The sequence below is a fragment of the Nomascus leucogenys genome, chromosome 1a (genome assembly GCF_006542625.1).
Source record: "Nomascus leucogenys isolate Asia chromosome 1a, Asia_NLE_v1, whole genome shotgun sequence".
Lineage (NCBI taxonomy): Eukaryota > Metazoa > Chordata > Mammalia > Primates > Hylobatidae > Nomascus > Nomascus leucogenys.
The window spans coordinates 19,892,845-19,914,474 of NC_044381.1; the positions used below are offsets into that span (position 1 = coordinate 19,892,845).

At 44.8% G+C, this 21,630-nt stretch overlaps 1 protein-coding gene and 1 pseudogene across 1 annotated transcript in view; both read right to left on the bottom strand.

Moving 5' to 3' along the window:
- PLIN2 (perilipin 2) overlaps positions 1-8,523 on the bottom strand; it is a 62,150-nt gene extending 53,627 nt beyond the window's left edge. The window contains exons 1-2 of the mRNA XM_030818518.1: positions 8,438-8,523; positions 5,489-5,541 (exon numbers count right to left, since the gene is read on the bottom strand). The gene's annotated coding sequence lies outside the window, so the exon portion shown is untranslated. The remainder of the gene's footprint in view (positions 1-5,488; positions 5,542-8,437) is intronic.
- LOC100590494 lies at positions 8,146-21,068 on the bottom strand (annotated as a pseudogene).
- Between the last annotated feature and the right edge of the window lie 562 nt (positions 21,069-21,630).

Sequence of the window (21,630 nt, forward strand, 5' to 3'; positions counted from 1 at the left end):
CAACCCCCTCCCAAAATCAAAATCAAGATGGCAAAGAAAGTGACCTCTGGAGGACATGCGCAGTGGTTCACACCTGTAATCCCAGCATTTTGGGAGGCCGAGGTGGGTGGATCACGAGGTCAGGAGTTCGAGACCAGCCTGATCAACATGGTAAAACCCCATCTCTACTAATAATACAAAAATTAGCTGGGCCTTGTGGCGGGCACCTGTATTCCCAGCTACTCAGAAGGATGAGGCAGGAGAATCGCTTGAACCTGAGAGGCAGAGGTTGCAAGTGAGCTGAGATCTCGCCACTGCACTCCAGCCTGGGTGACAGAGCAAGACTCTGTCTCAAAAAAAAAAAAAAAAAAAAAAAAAAGAAAGTGACCTCTGGTCATCCTCATTGCTCATTATATGCTAATTCTAATGCATTATCAACACCCTGAAAGACACTCCCACCGGCACCATGAAAGTTTACAAATGTTATGGCAACGTCCCTAAATTACCCTATATAGTAGGAGATGGGGAGAACCCTCAGTTCTGGGGAACTCCCCACCCCATTCCAAGAAAACATGAATAATCCACCCCCTTTTCAGCATGTAATCAAGGAATAACCATAAGTATAGTTAGTCCAGCAGTCCATGCTACTCTATGGGGTAGCCACTGTTTCATTCCTTTAACTGGCTTTCACTTTATTCTGTCCACTTGCTCCCGAATTCTTTTTTTTTTTTTTTTGAGACAGAGTCTTGCTCTGTTGCCAAAGCTAGAGTGCAGTGGCATGATCTCCGCTCACTGCAACCTCCACCTCCCTGGTTCAAGCAATTCCCCTACCTCAACCTCCCAAGTAGCTGGGATTACAGGTGCACGCCACCACACACAGCTAATTTTTTTGTATTTTTAGTAGAGATGGGGTTTCACCATGTTGGCCAGACTGTTCTGGAACTCCTGACCTGAGGCAATCCGCCCGCCTCGGCCTCCCGAAGTGTTGGGATTACAGGCATGAGCCACCGTGGCCTCCTTAATTCTTTTCTGCCAAAAGTCAAGAACCCTCATGGCCTCCTGGGCTGATCCCCAATTTGGGGGGTTGCCCTGTGACAGTTAGAGAACCCACATATATCTTTATATTGTAAAATTACTTTAGGTCTTTGTGCCGACAGTTTGAAGACAGCTGTCAAAGGGGACTTCTACCTCTGGGCTCCAGTACATTAAACAATAAATATCCTGACGTACCCCCAGATCGACCTGCATTAGAATCACTGTAGGTATTTTTCCAAATATAGGTTCTCAGGCCCCACCCCATACCCACTTAATTAGAATGGGGAGAAGGGGAGTCTGTGGTTTTACCAAACTTTGTGAATGATTTTTAAGCATTCTGCTGCGTTGCTTTCTAAACTCAGGCCTGTTTCCCAGACCACTATAATCAAGAGGGAACACTGAAGTTTCCTCAGTTCCTTTCTGTTTTTTCCTGTTTCCTTCTGCAGTGACCAACACTATCAGAAATGGCATTTTGGCGGGGACCGGGAGTACAGGAGTGGAAACAGGAAAGGCATAAACAAGACTCCTCCTCTGACCCAGGACTGTCTCCTGTGGGTGACATTACCAATGAAGGCTTGTGAACTCTGATTTAGCTAAGTTAATTTTGTGCAAAAAAATAAATTTTGGCCGGGATCACACCTGTAATCCCAGCACTTTGGGAGGCCGAGGCAGGTGGATCACAAGGTCAGGAGTTCAAGACCAGCCTGGCCAAGATGGTGAAACCCTGTCTCTACTAAAAATACACAAAAAAAATTAGCCAGGCGTGGTGGTGGGCGCCTGTAACCCCAGCTACTCGGGAGGCTGAGGCAGGAAAATTGCTTGAACCCAAGAGCCAGAGGTTGCAGTAAGCCGAGATCACACCAGTGCACTCCAGCCTGGGCCACAGAGCGGGATTCCGTCTCAAAAAAAAAAAAGAATTTTGGTGAGTTTTAGTGCTCCTTTAAAAACAGATTACGGGCCGGGCGCGGTGGCTCATGCCTGTGATCCCAGCACTTTGGGAGGCCGAGGTGGGTGGATCACGATGTCAGGAGTTCAAGGCCAGCATGGCCAAGATGGTGAAACCCCGTCTCTACTAAAAATACAAAAATTAGCTGGGTGTGGTAGCGGGTGCCTGTAATCCCAGCTATTCGGGAGGCTGAGGCAGATAATTGCTTGAACCCTGGAGGCAGAGGTTGCAAATAAGCCAAGATTGCACCATTGCACTCCAGCCTGGGCAATAGAGGGAGAATTCATCTCAAAAAAAAAAAAAAACACAGATTACAAGGTCCTTTAGTAGCGATGATGGTACCTTAATCTAGATTATTCAAATGTAGGTAGCCCTCAGAACACACTTTGGAGAACAATGACTTAAATCCAGTGAAGAAAATCTCCAAGAAACTGTGACAATTTGTGGTCTCTTGAAATCTGGATATTGGCGCTGCATGTGATGGCTCACCCCTGTAATCCTAGCACTATGGGAGGCCAAGACGGGTGGATCACTTGAGATCAGGAGTTGAGACCAGCCTGGCCAACATGGTGAAACCCCATCTCTACCAAAAATACAACAATTAGCCAGGTGTGATGGCACGTGCCTGTAATCCCAGCTACTTGGGAGGCTGAGGCAGGAGAATTGCTTGAACCCAGGAGTGGGAGGTTGCAGTGAGCCGAGATCGTGCCACCGCCCCTCAGCCTGCACTGAGCCAGACTCCGTCTCTGAAAGAAATCTAGAGATTGGCTACTGAATATTGACAGCTTTATCTTCCCAACTAGCAAAAACGATCCCTGCTAGAAGGAACGGATTCATTTTGGAAAAAGAGTATTCAGTAATCTCTGAAGCGCAGAAACATTTTTTTCATTCTTGCTATGCAAACAGATTGTTGGCCTTCTTCAGTGAGGCAGGCCAGGACAAAATCTCAGCAGGCCCTTTCGACAGCATTTCTCCACAAATCAAACTAGGTCAAAGAGAAAATTCAGAGCACTCTGAGGAAGGGAAAAAAAAAGCCCTGAAATGTGTTATAAAACTGGTGGGCAGGGGACGGGAACATCCCACCTACTTTGCTTGCTCTGGTAAAGGCTGGTGGCTTGTCACATGAACCCCAGGCCTTCCTGTTCTTGGCAGCTGCCTTCTGAGTCACTGTGGGCTGCAGGGGAGGGCCCCCTAACATCAGGGAACATAACAACCATATGACTCTTAGATGAGGACACTGTGCCAGGCCAATTCAAAAATTAAAGAGCGACTACATTGCCGATTTTCATTTAAGAACTTCTTTACTCCGTGTTTGTCTACAACTGCAAATTAGCAGAAGACAAAAAACAAACTAGTAAGTGGAATTCACATCTGGTAAGTGAGAACTGGTGCCAGTCCTATTAGTCACCAAGATCACTTAAGGGTGGAGTGCACTAGCAGGATAAAACATTAAACCAAAAGCAATACTTCCTTGTAACAGCTGGAGTTTCCTAAGAAATTTTTAAAATAAAAACCTAGAATGCCTAGCAGGCAAAATACTATAGTTAGAAAAGTCAACCTTTACTTTTCTCTTTTGGTTGTCGTCAGCTGTTGCAGAATTTTTTTTTTTCTTTTTTTTTTTTTTGAGACAGAGTCTTGCTCTGTTATCCCAGCTGGAGTGCAGTTCACTGCAACCTCCGCCTCCTGGGTTCAAGTGATTCTCCTGCCTCAGCCTCTCGAGTAGCTGGGACTACAGGAGTATGCCACCACGCCCGGCTAATTTTTTTCTTTTTTTTTTTTTTTTGTATTTTTAGTAGAGACAGGGTTTCTCCATGTTGGCTAGGCTGGTCTCGTACTCTTGAAGTTGGATCATCCACCTGCCTTGGCCTCCCAAAGTGCTGTGATTACAGGCATGAGCCACAGCGCCTGGCCTGTTGCAGAATGTTATTGGGTATATTATATTATACTATGTGAATTAAGAATTCTCTATTAAACAGTTTTAAGTTGTAAGAAAGCCTCCCTAAGTTTAAAACTTTCAGTCTTTTAAAGCTGAGGCATTCAAGAACTACTCCAAGTAAGAGAAACAATACTGAGGTGTGATTCATTTGAACTTGAGTCCCAGTTCCTTAACCCAATGCCTGGATGCTAGAGATGTTCAATAAAGACTTAATGACTGCATAACCAACTTATTAGCTGTAGAATAGTTATAATAATTAACTTCCCTGAGCCTTTGCTTTCTCTTCTGTGATCAGGGAAGAAACCTCTTCTGTCTACCTCAGAGAATTTTTGTAAGGATCAAATAAAATAATGTGTGTTGAAGTTTTGATTTCTTTCTTTTTTCTTTTTTTTTTGAGATGGAGTTTCACTCTTCTGGCCCAGGCTGGAGTGCAATGGTGTGATCTTTGCTCACTGCAACCTCTGTCTCTGAGGTTCAAGCAATTCTCCTGCCTCAGTCTCCCGAGTAACTGGGGTTACAAGTGTCCACCACCACGCCTGGCTAATTTTTGTATTTTTAGTAGAGATAGGGTTTCACCATATTGGCCAGGCTGGTCTTGAACTCCTGACCTCAGGTGATACGCCTGCCTCGGCCTCCCAAAGTGCTGAGATTACATATACAACCTTTTAAAAAAAAAAAAAGAAAATTATTAGGCCGGGCGCAGTGGCTCACGCTTGTAATCCCAGCACTTTGGGAGGCCGAGGCGGGCGGATCACGTGGTCAGGAGATCGAGACCACGCTGAAACCCCATCTCTACTAAAAATACAAAAAATTAGCCGGGCGTGGTGGCAGGCGCCTGTAGTCTCAGCTACCAGAGAGGCTGAGGCAGGAGAATGGCGTGACCCCGGAGGGCGGAGCTTGCAGTGAGCCGAGATTGCGCCACTGCACTCCAGCCTGGGTGACAGAGCGAGACTCCGTCTCAAAAAATAAAAAAGAAAAAACAGAAAATTATTTTTATTTTTATTTTTTTTTGAGACAGACCCAGGCTGGAGTAGAGTGGGGCAGTCTCGGCTCACTGCAACCTCCACCTCCTCGGTTCAAGCGATTCTTGTGCCTCAGCCTCCCAAGTAGCTGGGATTACAGATGTGCACCACCACACTAGCTAATTTTTGTCTTTTTAGTAGAGACGGGGTTTTGCTATGTTGGCCAGGCTGGTCTCGAACTCCTGGCCTCATGTGATCCACCCGCCTCAGCCTCCCAAAGTGCTGGGATTACAGGTGTGAGCCACCGCACCCAGCCAATACAACCTCTTTTTTGATTAGAGCTTTGAAATTGGGGTAGGTTTACTGAAAATAGAACTGTACCAGAGAATTGCATCTGAAATATACAAAGCTCACCTGGATATCTCAATAGCATGGCAACAACCACCCTATAACCTTTTTAAAAATAAATCTGAGTGGAAGTGATGCTGAAATCTCTCCTTAAGGTCCTCTTTTTCAATCAACTATAATTCAGCAAACATTAAACTTCAGTTACCCGGAAAAACATTAGGTAATAAATGCGTTAATCATAGACTGGATTGTAATCAGCACTGTCACCTAAAGAATACTCACCCCTTAAGTAATCCAAAAGAAAACTAAGAACCAAAAATCCAGGGTTTGTTTCTCTATAACCAAAACAGAAAAATGTCCACAGTCATTACTGAGCATTAACCATTTGAAGATCTCCTTCCTTTTAACCTCAAGACATTATAATATCTCTTCCTTACTGTCAGGAGACCTAGAGTTCTGTCCTGGCTCTGTGCCTATAGTCATAAGTTGATCTTATCCTTAAAAATGTAAAAATCTTTGTCTTTATTTTGGCCGGGCATGGTGATATATGACTGTAATCTCAGCACTTTGGGAGGCTAAGGGGGTGGATCACTTGAGGCCAGGAGTTGAGGGCAGATCGCTTGAGACCAACCTGGCCAATGTGGTGAAACCCTGTATCTACTAAAAATACAAAAATTAGCCAAGTGTGGTGGCACACACCTGTAATCCCAGCTACTTGGGAGGCTGAGGCAGGAGAATCACTTGAACCCAGAAGTCAGAGGTTGCAATAAGCTGAAATTGCACCACTGCACTCTAGCCTGGGTGACAAGGAGTGAGACTCTGTCTCAAAAATAAAATAAATAAATAAATAAAATCCTTGTCTTTATTTTGAAACCAGAAAAACAAAGGACACAGTGTGATCTTTGCAAAATCATAGAATCTTGAGCTGAAAGAACCTTAAAGTTTATCTTGCTAAGTAGTTACTTTTTTAAGCACAATTTTTATTTTTATTTTTATTTTTTTCAGAGATGGGGCTCAAGCTGGTCTCAAACTCCTGGCCTCAAATGATCCTCCCACTGTGGCCTCCCAAAATGCTGCGATTACAGGCATGAGCCACTATGCCCAGCTCAGAACTATTTTATTCAAACAAAAATTTAAGAAGAGGAAAGCTAAACAGCTTTGGTTGAAGGAAGGTAGGTTATTTGGTGACTGTCTGCTGGCCTCCCAGCCCCTGTCTGCTGTCCTTCAGGGAAGCCCTAGGACTCCACAGCACAACTTGAACCACTGACTTCGTCTAACCTTCTCATTCATTTCATGGATTGTTAAAACTGAGATCCAGAGATATTTAGGGACTTTCCAAGCTAATGTAAATAGCAAATTCAGGACTGTTTAGTTGTATCCATGGTCATAACGAACATTTATTGAATGATTTACTGCTCTGTTTCACTTGCATTATCTCATTCATACGTTTTCTTTTTTTTTTTTTTTTTTTGACACAGGTTCTTGTTCTGTGGCCCAGGCTGAAGTGCAGAGGTGCAATCTTGGCTCCTGCAATCTCTGCCTCCCAAGCTCAAGCGATCCTCCCACCTTGGCCTCCCAAGTACCTGGGACTACAGGCACATGCTGTCACAGCTACTTTTTGTATTTTTTGCGGAGATGGGGTTTTGCCCATATTGCCCAGGCTGGTCTCAAACTCCTAGGCTCAAGCAATCCTCCCACCTTGGCCTCCCAAAGTGTTAGGATTACATGCGTGAGCCACTGTGCAGGGCCTTTTTTTTTTCTTTTTAGAGACAGGGTCTCACTCTGTTACCAGGCTAGAGTGCATTGGTTTGTTTGTCACTGATTTGTCACTGATTTGTTTGTTTCTGAGATGGAGTCTCACTCTGTCACCCAGGCTGGAGTGCAGTGGCACAATCTCAGCTAACTGTAACCTCTGCCTTCTGGGTTCAAGCGATTCTCCTGCCTCAGTCTCCTGAATAGCTGGGATTACAGGCTTGAGCCACCAAGCCAGGCTAATTTTTGTATTTTTAGTAGAGACGGGGGTTTCACCATGTTGGCCAGGCTGGTCTTGAACTGCTGACCTCAAGTGATCTGTCCACCTCAGCCTCCCAAAATGCTAGGATTACAGGCGTGAGCCACCACACCTGGCCCACAGCTCACTGTTGATACAGGAACTAGAAATAAATTATTTAGGCCGACAGTGAGGGTTCTTACCAAGTAGTTCCTAAATCATTTCTTTTCTAACAACGAGCAGCCTGAAAAATTGAGCTGCAGACATAAATAAACAAGCTGGAAGCTTGCGCAGGTAAATGCCAACAGCTGTGCCAATAGGAAAAGGCTACCTGGGGGTGAGGCATGTTCAACATGGAGGCTCCATTTTCCCTTTTCTTTGTCAACCATGTGTACAGTAAAGAAACAGGCAACATGGCTCCGGCCAGGTAGAGGACCATTTGCATAATAGAAGATTCCGGTAGGGTAGCCAGTTTCTTTGCGTGCTATGTAAATGGCACACCTGGTCCATCCAATCTCTCAGGCTCTACGTAACTCAGACACCGCCTCCTCAAGCTCGTCTATAAAATCCCTTGCGTTTCACCATGAGACCAAAAGTCCCACTCAGGAGCCCCTCTCTCTGTAAGAGAGAGAGGTATTCCCTTTTCTCTTCCTTTTGCCTATTAAACCAATGCTCTTAAACTCACTTCTTATGTGTCCGCATTCTTGATTCCCTTGGCATGAGACAAGAAACCTCTGATATTTATCCCAGACGACAACACCGCTTCTCTATGACTTCAAACTCCTGGGCTCAGATGATCCACCCGCCTCAGCCTACTGAGTACCTAGGACTTCATGCACCACCATGCCCTGCTAATTTTTAACCATTTTTTTTTAGAGACTGGGTCTTGGTATGCTGCCTAGGCTGGTCTCAAACTCTTGGGCTCAATTGTTTCTCCTGCCTTGGCCTCCCAAAGTGCTGGAATTACGAATGTGAACCACTGTACCCAGACTTTTATTATTTATTCCTTACAATAACCCTTAAAGGTATAGGAACTGCTGAGATCAATTTGATAAGAAAAATGGGAAGATACGTAAATTGCCCAAGGTCACCCAGTCACCGTGCTGTCTTCAGTTGCTTTATCTATAAGAAGGATCTAGACGAGATAATTTCTGAAGTGCATGCTAGTGTGCACCGCTAAAATTCTATGGCCATAATTGCAAGTTGTGAGACTAGTTCTTACAACTAAAAGTAATTGTTACCTTTAGAATCAATTATGCATTTCTGAGGCGCTTAACTATTTGAGGCCTACAGAGGGACATTTCAAGATGTTTCGTCGGAAACTTGAAAAATGAGTGCCAAAATCTAAAAAAAGAAAAAAGGGAGTGAAGATGCAATCGTTTCAATTAACCATTCAGGGGAGTCTAACAACCTCTACCTGTGAGCAAGTAATACCACGAATTCATTGTTGGTTGATGCAATAAATGGTATTGCAGGGGATTAGAACATCCTACCCCACCCCAAATATGTTACTTTTGAATAGGATTATTTTGAGCTGAAGACAATTGAGAAATAGCTGATGCAGAAGAAGCTCTTGGGGCTCACACCTGTAATCCCAGCACTTTGGGAGGCTGAGGTGGGAGGATTGCTTGAGCCTAGAAGGTTGAGAGTGCAGTGAGCCGTGATTGTGCCCATGCACTCCAACCTGGGCAACAGAGCAAGATCCTGTCTCCAATTAAAAAAAAAAAAAAAAGGCTCTTGGGCTTCTTTCCCCCGTCTGGCTAAGAACAGCATATAAATTGTAAGGGTGTCTCCCTTCCCCTCCATGAAAAGGAGCACAACTCAGTCATTCCTGACTCTTAGCCCAGACTCTTATCAGGACAGGGATCAGACATAGCACTGAGAGAGGAATCTACATAAAAAACTTTACTAAGATAACTTTGGCCGGGTGCTGTGGCTCAGGCCTATAATCCCAGCACTTTGGGAAGCCAAGGTGGGTGGATCACTTGAGGGCAGGAGTTCGAGACCAACCTGGCCAACATGGTGAAATCCCATCTCTCTTTTTTGTTTTTTTGAGATGAGGTCTCACTGTGTCACCCAGGCTGGAGTGCAGTGACGTGATCTCAACTCACTGCAACCTCTGCCTCCCAGGCTCAAGCAATACTCCCGCCTCAGCCTCTCTGAGTAGCTGGGACCACAGGCATGCGTCACCATAACCAGGTAACTGTTTTGTATTTTTGGTAGAGATGGGGTTTCTCCATGTTGCTCAGGTTGGTCTCGAACTTCTGAGCTCAAGGGATCTGCTCACCTCTGCCTCCCAAAGTGCTAGGATTACAGGCGTGAGCCATTGTGCCTGGCCTGAAACCCCATCTCTACTAAAAATACAATAAAATAAAAATACCTGAGTATGTTGGCAGGTGTCTATAATCCCAGCTATTCCGGAGGCTGAGGCAACAGAATCGCTTGAACCTGGGAGGTGGAGGTTGAAGTGGGCTGAGATGGAGCCGCTGCACTCCAACCTGGGCAATGGAGCGAGAACCTGCCTCAAAAGAAATAAAATAACCTTTATCTTTCAATGGTTTCACCCCCACATATTTACCTCCCCACAGTTTGCTGCCCCTAAAAGCTGCAACCCCTTTCTCTTGTCACTTCTCTACAAATATATCGTTCCATGTTAAGGTGATATATAAGCCCCGGATTTTAACTATCCCTTTGAGTTACTCATTACGGAGTTTCTCCTGTGTGTATGTGTGCTGTATACATTAAAAAACTATGTTTTTCTCTTTTTAATCTATCTTTTATCAGTTTGATTCCCAGGACTCCAGCTGGAGAACCTAGGAGGGTAGAAGAAAAAGGTTCGTGTGTGTTTTTCCATCTACAGTGATGGTGGTACATTATTTTGGTTTTGATCTCTGTGGTCAGGGAACAATTAAGTAAGTGATGATAACAGGTAGGAAAAAAAGACCTCCTTTGTGAAGATTATTTAGCAGTAGAAGTAACAAAAAGATGAGTTGCAAAAAGTAAGTGGAGTTTAAGAACAGGCAAGTGGTAACAACAGCAGGTGATGACTGAGACAACGTGATAATGATAAATTTAGAGAAATTTCTTATTATGTAAATAGATCCATCAGCAATAAGCAAAATTTTATTTTTTGATCAACTTGACTAAAAAGATAACTTTTGGCCAGGCGCGGTGGCTCACACCTGTAATCCCAGCACTTTGGCTGGGCATGGTGGCACATGCCTGTAGTCCCAGCTACTCAGGAGGCTGAGGCAGGAGAATTGCTTGAACCTGGGAGGCAGAGGTTACAGTGAGCCGAGATTGTGCCACTGCACTCCAGCCTGTGCATCAGAGCGAGACTCCGTCTCAACATAAATAAAAAGATAACTTTTTACATGAAAAACAAAATGTATTACCCCAATAATTCTGGAGCCATTGTGATGACCTTGCAAAGAAGAGAGCAGTGTTTTTATAAAGATCACCAGTTCTTGAACTTTGACCAGTGTATTATACATAGACATGATTTCATCTGACATCAAAGTAGTAGGACTCTTTAATCTCCCTATTTTATTATTTCAACTAACATTTAAACTCAAGGATAATTCACTACTTCCCTTGGTTTGAATTTTCTGCATATAGAGTCAGATGTCTTATCTCTCTGTGTATACATGCCAACCTAAAGAATGTGGGTTTTTTTTCACTCAAAGAGGAAAATGACTATGATTTTAAAAATTGACATTATAATTTTGTTCTGCCTCTGAGTTTTTCCTCCCAGCCTTGTCCCTTCCCCTGTTCACAGTGTATCCTTTGCTCCAGTAATACCCAATTTCCTATTGTTCCTCAATACATTCTGTCCTAGCTCTGTAACTTGGCACATGCTGTTCCCTCTAACTTCCCTTCTTACTTTTCCCCACCCTACAGACCTGGCTAACTCCTACTTACCCTTCAAGGCTCAGCTCAATTAAGTATCACTTTCTCGGCCGGGTGCGGTGGCTCACGCTTGTAATCCCAGCACTTTGGGAGGCGGAGGCGGGCGGATCACGATGTCAGGAGATAGAGACCACGGTGAAACCCTGTCTCTACTAAAAATACACAAAAATTAGCCGGCCGTGGTGGCGGGCGCCTGTAGTCCCAGCTACTCGGAGAGGCTGACGCAGGAGAATGGCGTGAACCCGGGAGGCGGAGCTTGCAGTGAGCCGAGATCGCGCCACTGCACTCCAGCCTGGGTGAGAGAGCGAGACTCCGTCTCAAAAAAAAAATGTAAAGTCAAACAGTTCCTGACTTGCAAATGACAGCAGAAACAAGCAGCCCCTTGTGCTTCACTATTCTTGCTCCTGGGCCCTTCTGCTGCTGACACCTGCTTCCCTTTCATAAATGCCCCAGCTGTTATTTCTGGAGGAGCTTTTAAAGGTCTGGTCCAGCTCCTCTTCTTGTGCGAGAAGTCTCCTCTGTCTCTGTTGCCCTGGAGCTGTCCACCTGCCTTACCCACATCCTACCTCTCATGGCAGACAGGGGCTCCAGGCTATGGAATGTAAGATGAAAAGGAGAGAAGTTATCATTTGAGCCCAGCAGGCGGAGGTTGCAGTGAGCCAAGATCGCGCCATTGCACCCCAGCCTGGGCGACAGATGAGACTCCGTCTCAAAAATAAATAAATAAATAGGAGAGGAGTGGTCAGATTTCAGGGACTAAACAAACATACTTTTTTTTTTTTTTTTTTTTTTTTGAGACAGAGTCTCGCTCTGTCACCCAGGCTGGAGTGCAGTGGCGCAATCTCGGCTCACTGCAAGCTCCGCCTCCCGGGTTCACGCCATTCTCCTGCCTCAGCCTCTCCGAGTAGCTGGGACTACAGGCGCCCGCCACCACACCCGGCTAATTTTTTGTATTTTTAGTAGAGACAGGGTTTCACCGTGGTCTCGATCTGATCTCGTGATCCGCCCGCCTCGGCCTCCCAAAGTGCTGGGATTACAAGCGTGAGCCACCGCGCCCGGCCAAACAAACATACTTTCAAGGCTTAGAAAAAGTTTTTACATGACTTATGAATTTGCTAAGTATTGGTAGGGTAGCCTACGAACTGCAATCTCAACTCACCATTACATTTCAACTTCCTTCAGTCTCTTTGGGAAAAGATATTTATTCATGTATTCCTAAAAGTGACCAATATGTCTTAGTTTGTTTGGGACTTTTCTGGAAATAGAAAGCAGTGAGCTGAGATCACGCCACTGCACTCCAGCCTGGGTGACATAGCAAGACTCTATCTCAAAAGAACAAAACAAAACAAAACATAAGTTGCAATTTCAAACCATCTCTTTGTGACCGTATGTGGCTGTATGCTTTCAGAAAAATCCAGATCACCTCTTTTTTTTTTTTTTTTGAGACAGAGTCTCGCTCTGTCACCCAGGCTGGAGTGCAGTGGCGCGATCTCGGCTCGCTGCAAGCTCCGCCTCCCGGGTTCACGCCATTCTCCTGCGTCAGCCTCTCCGAGTAGCTGGGACTACAGGCACCCGCCACCACGCCCGGCTAATTTTTTGTATTTTTAGTAGAGACGGGGTTTCAGCGTGGTCTCGATCTCCTGACCTCGTGATCCGCCCGCCTCGGCCTCCCAAAGTGCTGGGATTACCAGCGTGAGCCACCGCGCCCGGCCTCAGATCACCTCTTGAATGTTTTGCTGCTTAGAAATTTCTCCTGCCAGATGCCCTAAATCATCTCTCTCAAGTTCAAAGTTCCACAGATTTCTAAGGCAGGGGCAAAATGCCACCAGTCTCTTTGCTAAAGCATAGCAAAGTGACCTTTGCACCAGTTCCCAAAAAGTTCCTCATCTTCATCTGAGACCACCTCAGCCTGGACTTTATTGTCCATATCACTATCAGCATGTTGGTCAAAACCATTCAACAAGTTTCTAGTAAGCTCCAAACTTTCCCACATCTTCCTGTCTTCTTCTGAGCCCTCCAAGCTGTTCCAACCTCTGCTCATTACCCAATTCCAAAGTCACTTCCACATTTTCAGGTTATTTTTATAGCAGTACCCCACTCTGTTAGTACCAATTCTCCGTATTAGTCCATTCTCATACTGCTGTAAAGAACTGCCTGAGACTGGGTAATTTATGAAGGAAAGAGGTTTAGTTGACTCACAGTTATGCATGGCTGAGGAGGCCTTATGAAACTTACAGTCATGGTGGAAAGAGAAGGGGAAGCAAGCACCTTACTCACAAGACGGCAGGAAAGAGTGAGCACAGGGAAAACTGCCACTTTTAAACCATCAGATCTCATGAGAACTCCCTTGCTATTACGAGAACAGCATAGGGGAAACCACCCCCATGATCCAGTCACCTCCCACCAGGTCCCTCCCACAACACATGGGAATTTCAATTCAAAATGAGATTTGGGTGGAGACACAAAGCCAAACCATATCAATCCCCAATCCTCTTCTCATCCTATGTGATCTGCCCTGGACAATCTTGTTAAGTTTCCATAACTTCAACTCTCATCTGAACACTGAGGATTCCCAAATGTAAGCCCAGCTTTTTCTTCTGACCTCTGTTCTCTATTTCCGCCCTCAGCTGGAACATCTGTACTAGGATATGCATTGGCATTGTAGACATAGCTAAAACCCCATCACTAACATCATACTTAATGGTGAAAGACTGAATGCTTTTCCTTTAGCATCAGAAATAAGACAAGCATGTCCACTTTGCCAATGCCATTCAACGTTGCACTGGAGGTTCCAGTGAGGGCTATTAGGCAAGAAAATAAATAAATACAAGGTCTCCAGATTGGAAAATAAGAAGAAACGCAATCTCTACTTGCAGGTTGTATGATCTTGTATACAGAAAATTTTCAGGAGGCTGAGGCAGGACAATCGCTTGAACCCAGGGGGCAGAAGTTGCAGTGAGCCGAGATCACGCCACTGCACTCCAGCCTGGGCGACAGACGGAGACTCTATCTCAAGAAAAAAAAAATTTCTCTTTCATCAAAGGTGGCTTATAAATAACAGATGAGATAAAGTCAGTCTTTCCAGCCGGGCGCAGTGGCACACGCCTGTAATCCCAGCACTTTGGGAGGCCGAGGCGAGCAGATCACTAGGTCAGGAGATTGAGACCATCCTGGCTAACATGGTGAAACCCCATCTCTACTAACAATACAAAAAATTAGCTGGGTGTGGTGTCAGGCGCCTGTAGTCCCAGCTACTTGGGAGGCTGAGGCAGGAGAATGGCATGAACCTGGGAGGCGGAGCTTGCAGTGAGCCGAGACCGCACCACTGCACTCCTGCCTGGGCGACAGAGTGAGACTCCGTCTCAAAAAAAAAAAAAAAAAAAAAGCAATTTCATTTACAATAGCATCAAAAAAGAAAATACAGGCTAGACATGGTGGCTGTCACCTGTAATCCTGACACTTTGGAGGCTGAGGTGGGAGGATCACTTAAGGCCAGGAGTTCGAGACCAATCTAGTTAATATAGTGAGAGCCCCATCTCCACAAAAATTCTTTTTAAACATTTGCTGGGTGGGCTGGGTGCAGTGGCTCACGTCTGTAATCCCAGCACTTTGGGATGCCGAGATGGGCAGATCACCCGAGGTCAAGAGTTTGAGACCAATCTGGCCAATGTGGCGAAAAATCGTCTCTACTAAAAATACAAAAATTAGCTGGGTGTGGTTGCAGGTGCCTGTAATCCCAGGTACTTGGGAAGCTGAGGCAGCAGAAACACTTGAACCCCGGAGGCAGAGATTGCAGTGAGCCAAGATCATGCCATTGCACTCCAGCTTAGGCGACAGACCGAGATTCCATCTAAAAAAAAAAAATTTGCTGGGTGAGGCCCGGCACAGTGGTTCACACCTATAATCCCAGCACTTTGGGAGGCTGAGGTGGGTGGATCACTTGAGGTCAGGAGTTCAAGACCAGCCTGGCCAACATGGCGAAAACCCATCTCTACTAAAAATACAAAAATTAGCCAGGCATGGTGGCAGGCGCCTGTGATCCCAGCTGCTCAGGAGGCTGAGGCAGGAGAATCACTTGAACCCAGGAGGCGGAGGTTGCAGTGAGCCAAAATCGAGCCACTGCACTCCAGCCTGGACAACAGAGCCAGATTCCGTCTCAAAAAAAAAAAAAAAAAAAAATTGCTGGGTGTTGTGGCATGCAGCTGTGTAGTTTCGCTACTCGGGAAGTTGAGGTGGGAAAAGGGCTTGAGTCCAGGAAGTTGAGGCTGCAGCATTGAAGTCCAGCCTGTGTGATGCAGTGAGACGTTGTCTCAGAAAAATAAATTAAAAACAAAAATACAGCTGCCCATGGTGGCTCATGCCTGTAATCCCAGCACTTTGGGAGGCTGAAGTAGGCAGATCACCTGAGGTCAGGAGTTTGAGGCCAGTCTGGCCAACATGGTGAAACCTCTTCTCTACTAAAAATATAAAAATTAGCAGGGTGTGGTAGCATGCACCTGTAGTCCCAGTTACTTGGGAGGCTGAGGCAGGAGAATCGCTTGAACTCCAGGAGGCGGAGGTTGCAGTGAGCCGAGATCACACCACTGCACTCTAGCCTGGGTGACAGAGCAAGACTCTGTCTCAAAATAAATAAATAAATAAAATACAAAGAAATACATTTAACAAAAGAATTGCATAATGTATACGCTGAAAACTACAAATATTGCTGGAATAAATTTTAAAAGATCTAAATCAATGGAAAGACATCCTATGTTCATGGATTGGAAGACTTAATATTGTTAAGATGGCAGTACTCCCCAAACTGATCTACACATTTAACACCACTCCTCTCCAAATCCCAGCTGTCTTTGCAGAAATCAGCAAGCTGATTCTGAATAGTTTGGAAATGCAAAGGACTAAGAATAGCCAATACAATCAGAAAGAGGAAGAATAAAATTGGAGGACACACACATTCTGACTTCTTATTTATGAGCCAGGGTCTCGCTCTGTCCCCCAGGCTGGAGGGCAATGGTGCAATCACAGTTTACTGCAGCCTCAAACTACTGGGCTCAAGTGATCCTCCCACCTCAGCCTCCTAAGTAGTTGGGACTACAGACTCTCGCCACCATGACTGGCTTTTTTTTTTTTTTGAGACAGGGTCTTGTTCTGTCACTCAGACTGGAGTGCAGTGATGAGATCAGGGCTCACTGAAGCCTTGACCTTCCAGGCTCAAGCCATCCTCCTACCTCAGCCTCCCAAGTAACTGGGACTACAGGTACATGCCACTATACCCAACTAATTTTTTGTTTGTTTGTTTGTTTGTTTGTTTGAGACAGTTTCACTCTTTGGCTCAGGCTGAAGTGAAGTGGTGCGATCTCAGCTCACTGCACCTCCGCTCCCTGGGTTCAAGCAATTCTCCTGCCTCAGCCTCCTGAGTAGCTGGGATTATAGGTGCTCACCACCATGCCCAGCTAATTTTTGTATTTTTAGTAGAGACAGGGTTTTGCCATATTGGCCAGGCTGGTCTTGAACTCCTGACCTCAGGTGATCCACCAGCCTCGGCCTCCCAAAGTGCTAGGATTACAGGCGTGAATCACCATACCAGGCTTCAACTAATTTTTTAAATTTTGTATATATTGGATCTTGCTATGTGGCCAGGGCTGATCTCAAACTCCTGGGCTCAAGCTATCCTCCCACCTAGGCTTACCAAAGTGCTGGGATTACAGGAATGAGCCACTATGCCCAGCCTACATTCTGATTTCTGAGTAAAGAAAAATAGCTCAGAGCAGTCTGGGACGTTGAGATGCAAAATTTATTGAGGCCAGAGAGACATGAATATGTCAAGCTCCCCCACCCACCCAACATACACGTCCAGGGGGCAATTGTTTAAAGGGATTTGGGGCCAGGCACGGTGACTGACACCTGTAATCCCAACACTTTGGGAGGCAGAGGCAGGAGGACTGGTTAAGCCCAGGAGTTCCAGACCAGCCTGGGCAACACAGAGAGAACCCATCTCTACAAAAATTTTTTTTTTTTTTTTTTTTGAACGATCTATCTGCCCAGCTGGAGGCAGTGCCAATCCCTCCCGCCTCCCCCCCCACTCCTCCTCAGCCTCTCTGGGCTACACCCCCCCCCCCCAGGGACGGCACCGTTCCCCCTCCCCCCCCCCCCCAAGGCAACAGTGAGCACCGCCCCTCTACAAAAAATTAAAAAAAACAATTAGCTAGGTGTGGTGGTGCACACCCAGATACTTACAGGGCTGAGGTGAGAGGACTGCTTGAGCCTGGGAGGTGGAGGCTGCAGTAATCAGTGATTGCACCAGTAAGGTCCAGCCTAAGCAACTGTGAGACCCTATCTTAAACAAAACCAAAAGCAAAAACAAGCCAGGCGTGGTGGCTCATGCCTGTAATCTCAGCACTTTGGGAGGCCAAGGCAGGTGGATCCCCTGAGTCCAGGAGTTCAAGACCAGCCTAGGTAACATGGCAAAACTCTGTCTCTATAAAATAAAATAAAATAGAATTTAATTAAATTAAAAAGAAAAGTCAATGTATAGCCAATTAATAGTTTATGTTATTTTATGGTAAATTCTTGGTAAACAACTTAGGAACTACCTCTTCCTTTTTTCTTTAAAAATTCACTTATAGGCCAGGCACGGTGGCTCACGCCTGTAATCCCAGCACTTTGGGAGGCTGAGGCAGGCAGATTACGAGGTCAGGAGATCGAGACCATCCTGGCTAACATGGTGAAACCCCGTCTCTACTAAAAATACAAAAAAATTAGCCAGACGTGGTGGGGGGCGCCTGTAGTCCCAGCTACTCGGGAGGCTGAGGCAAGAGAATGGTGTGAACCCAGGACGCAGAGCTTGCAGTGAGCCAAGATTGCACCACTGGACTCCAGCCTGGGCGACAGAGTGAGACTCCTTCTCAAAAAAAAAAAAAAAAAGAAAAAGAAAAAATTCACTGTGACTGCTGATCACAGCATATATATATTCAAGGCAACTTAATCAAAGGTCCCAGGTTGCAGTCCTCAAACTTGACCCATATAAACTATCTTTTCAACAAATAATGCTGAAACAAATGGATGTCACATGAAAAAAAAAAACGAAGTTGGAACCCTAGCTCACTTCATATACAAAAATTAACTCCAGGCTAGGCATAGTGGCTTTGTCCTGTAATCCTAGCACTTAGGGAGGCTGAGGTGGGAAGATTGCTTGAGCCCAGGAGTTCAAGACCAGCGTGAACAATATAGTGAGACTTCGTTCCTACTAAAAATAAAAAAAATTACCTGGGCATGGTGGTGTGTGTCTGTAGTTCCAGCTACTCAGGAGCCTAAGATGGAAGGATCACTTGAGTCCAGCAAGCTGATCATGCCACTGCACTCCAGCCTGGGCAACAGAGCAAGACCCTGTCACACCCACACCCACACACACACAAATACCCTGTCTCTTAAAAAATTGTAAAAATTAGCCATGTGTGGTGGCAAGCATCTGTAGTCCTAGCTATTCAGGAGGCTGAGACAGGAGGATTGCTTGAGCCTAAGAGTTTTGGAAGTTGCAGTGAGCCAACTGCCATGATTGTGCCATTGTACTGAAGCCTGGGCAATTGAGCAAGAACCTATCTAAAAAAAACCCAAATAAATAAAATCAAAATGGACCATACACCCAAATGTAAGAGCGAAAACTATTAGAGTTTTAAAAGAAAACTTACGTGTACATATTCAGGAGCTTTCATTAGACAGTGGTTTCTGAGATATGACATCAAAAGCAGAAACAACAAAAGAACAAATGAATATATTTGTCGAAAGACAAAATTACAACACATTTAGTTTAAAAATCTTCATTGTTATTTATTTCTGATTCTAAACTCAGGCAATATATCATTCTATAAAACAGAATGAGTCTTCCAACAAACAAAGCAGAAGAGATTGCTTTTACAAACAGGCAGAGAGGACTTCCTTATCACGCCAGAGATAGCTTTTATGGACAGGCAGAGGGGATTTCCTTATCATGCCAGCTAAAACTGGCCTGTTTGAGGATTTGGCTATTCTCTCTCTCTCTCTCCTGATTTCTCAGAAGGTCAGATAAAGATCCTAGTTTTGACTTAGTGACATGACATGCAATTTCAGCATGAGTCACTCTATTTTGGTTGGGTCTGTTAGGCCTAGGGCAGGAACTCGGTCCAAATCAATGGCCTCCTATAAATTTTATTCTATATATTGAACATCACTGAAATATAAAACTTTTTGCTTCCAAGGACACCATCAAGAAAATGAAAAGCCAAATCATAGAATGGGAGAAAATATATGCAAATCATATATCTAATAAGGCTGTTCTTTTAATAGTGGAGATATATAAATGGTGAGGATATGGAAAAATTGGAACTCTTGTACATTGCTAGAAGAAATGTAGGATGGTACAGCCTCTGTGGAATGGTACAGCCTCTGTGGAAAACTATTTGGTGGTTCCTTCAGAAGTTAAACACAGAATTAACATATGACCCAGAAATTCTACTCCTAGATATATATCCAAAATAACTAAAAACAAGTACTCAAATTCTGTTTTTTGAGACAGAGTCTTGCTCTGTTGCCTAGGCTGGAGTGCAATGGTGCGATCTTGGCTCACTGCAACATCCACCTCCTGGATTCAAACGATTCTTCTGCCTCAGCCTCCCGAGTAGCTAGGATTACAGGCACCCACCTCCTTGCCCAGCTAGTTTTTGTATTTTTAGTAGAGATGGGGTTTCACCATGTTGGCCAGGCTGGTCTCCAACTCCTGAGCTCAAGTGATCCGCCCACCTCAGCCTACCAAAGTGCTGGGATTACAGGCTTGAGCCACCCTGCCTGGCCAAATTCTTATACACCATTGATCATAGCAGTATCATTTATAATGGCCAATGGAAAAAACTCAAATTTCCATCAAATAATGAATGAATAAACAAAACATGGTATAGCCATACAATGAGTTACTATCCAGGCATAAAAAGAATGAGTACTGATACATGTTACAACATGGATGAAACTTGAAAACATTATGCATGTGAAAGAAGCCAGACACAAAAGGCCACATATTGTATGATTTCATTTAAATAAAATATCCAGTATAAGCAATCTATAGATATAAGAAGGAGACTAGTGATTGCCAGGGGCCGAGAAGAGGGCAATGGGAGTAACAGGGTTTCTTTTTCTTTTTTTTTTTGCCAGTCTGATCTTATTTATTTGTTACTCAGAAGTAGAAGCTCGCAAAGAGGCAAGTCTGCGTCTCTTCACAGTTTGTTCCTGGCGCTTTTCCTTAGCCTCCTTCATTCTCTTGGCCAAAAGCTTAGCATATTCTGCAGTCTCTTCCTTATTTTTCTTAGTACACTGCTTCTTCAGAGCAATACGCCGCCGTTTGTGCTGCAGGACACGTGGAGAAACAAGACGCTGAATCTTGGGTGCTTTGGTCCTAGGTTTCTTACCTTCTTTAAGGGCTTTCTTTAGAGAGATTGAAAAGTTTATGGATTCTGCTAGCTCTTTTGGGCCCCAGGCGATGAGGCACCATATTATCAGTCAGTCCAGGAATATCCTTCTCTCCTTTTTTTACAATAACCGAGTTGAGAACACTCAGATTGGCATCCACAATGCAACCATGAACTAATTTTCTCTTTCTTTCTCCAGTTCTCCTTGGTCTGTAACAGGAATGCCCCTTACTCAGTAGCAGGTGGACACAGCCATGGGTCAAGACACGTGCTTCATGGGGAAACCTTATTTGTCGTTCCCACCACTGAGTCGGACCACATAACCCTTCCATTCTTCACCCAGAGCGTCAGCAGCAACTTCTGTTGCCATACGCTTCTCATAAAAAGTACGAAGTTTGCATTCATCATCCACTTCAATGAGTTTCTGGTGGCCAGTGGCTGGGAAGGAGATGTTCAGCTTCATCTTGAAGCATCCTTTTTTTTTTGAGGTGGAGTGCAGCAGCGTGATCTCAGCTCACTGCAACACCTGCCTCCCCAGTTCAAGCGATTCTCCTACATCAGCCTCCTGAGTAGCTGGGACTACGGGTGCGCTCCACCACGCCCGGCCAATTTTTGTATTTTTAGTAGAGGCAGGGTTTCACCGTGTTAGTCAGTATGGTCTCAATCTCCTGACCTCATGATCTGCCCGCCTCGGCCTCCCAAAGTGCTGGGATTACCGGCATGAGCCACCACGCTCAGCCAACAGGGTTTCTTTTTGGAATGATGATAATGTTCCGAATTTAGATAGCGGAGATAGTTGCACAAGTCTGTGAATAGGCTAAAAGACATTGAATTGTACAGCTTAAATTGGAGAATTATATGTTAAGTAAACTGTATCTCAACAAGGGTTTGTAATTTACCAAGGCTTGGGTGAAAATCAATGTGTATAACTTTCAATGTAAGAGTTGGAAAAGTATCATAAAAATGCTAACAGTGACTAGATGAGATGATGCATGTTCTATCTTTCTAAATGTAAGACATATTTTTACAGCATGAGTTCCTGCCTAAGATAAAATGGGTATTTAAATATTGTATTTAAATGTTCTAAGTGTCAG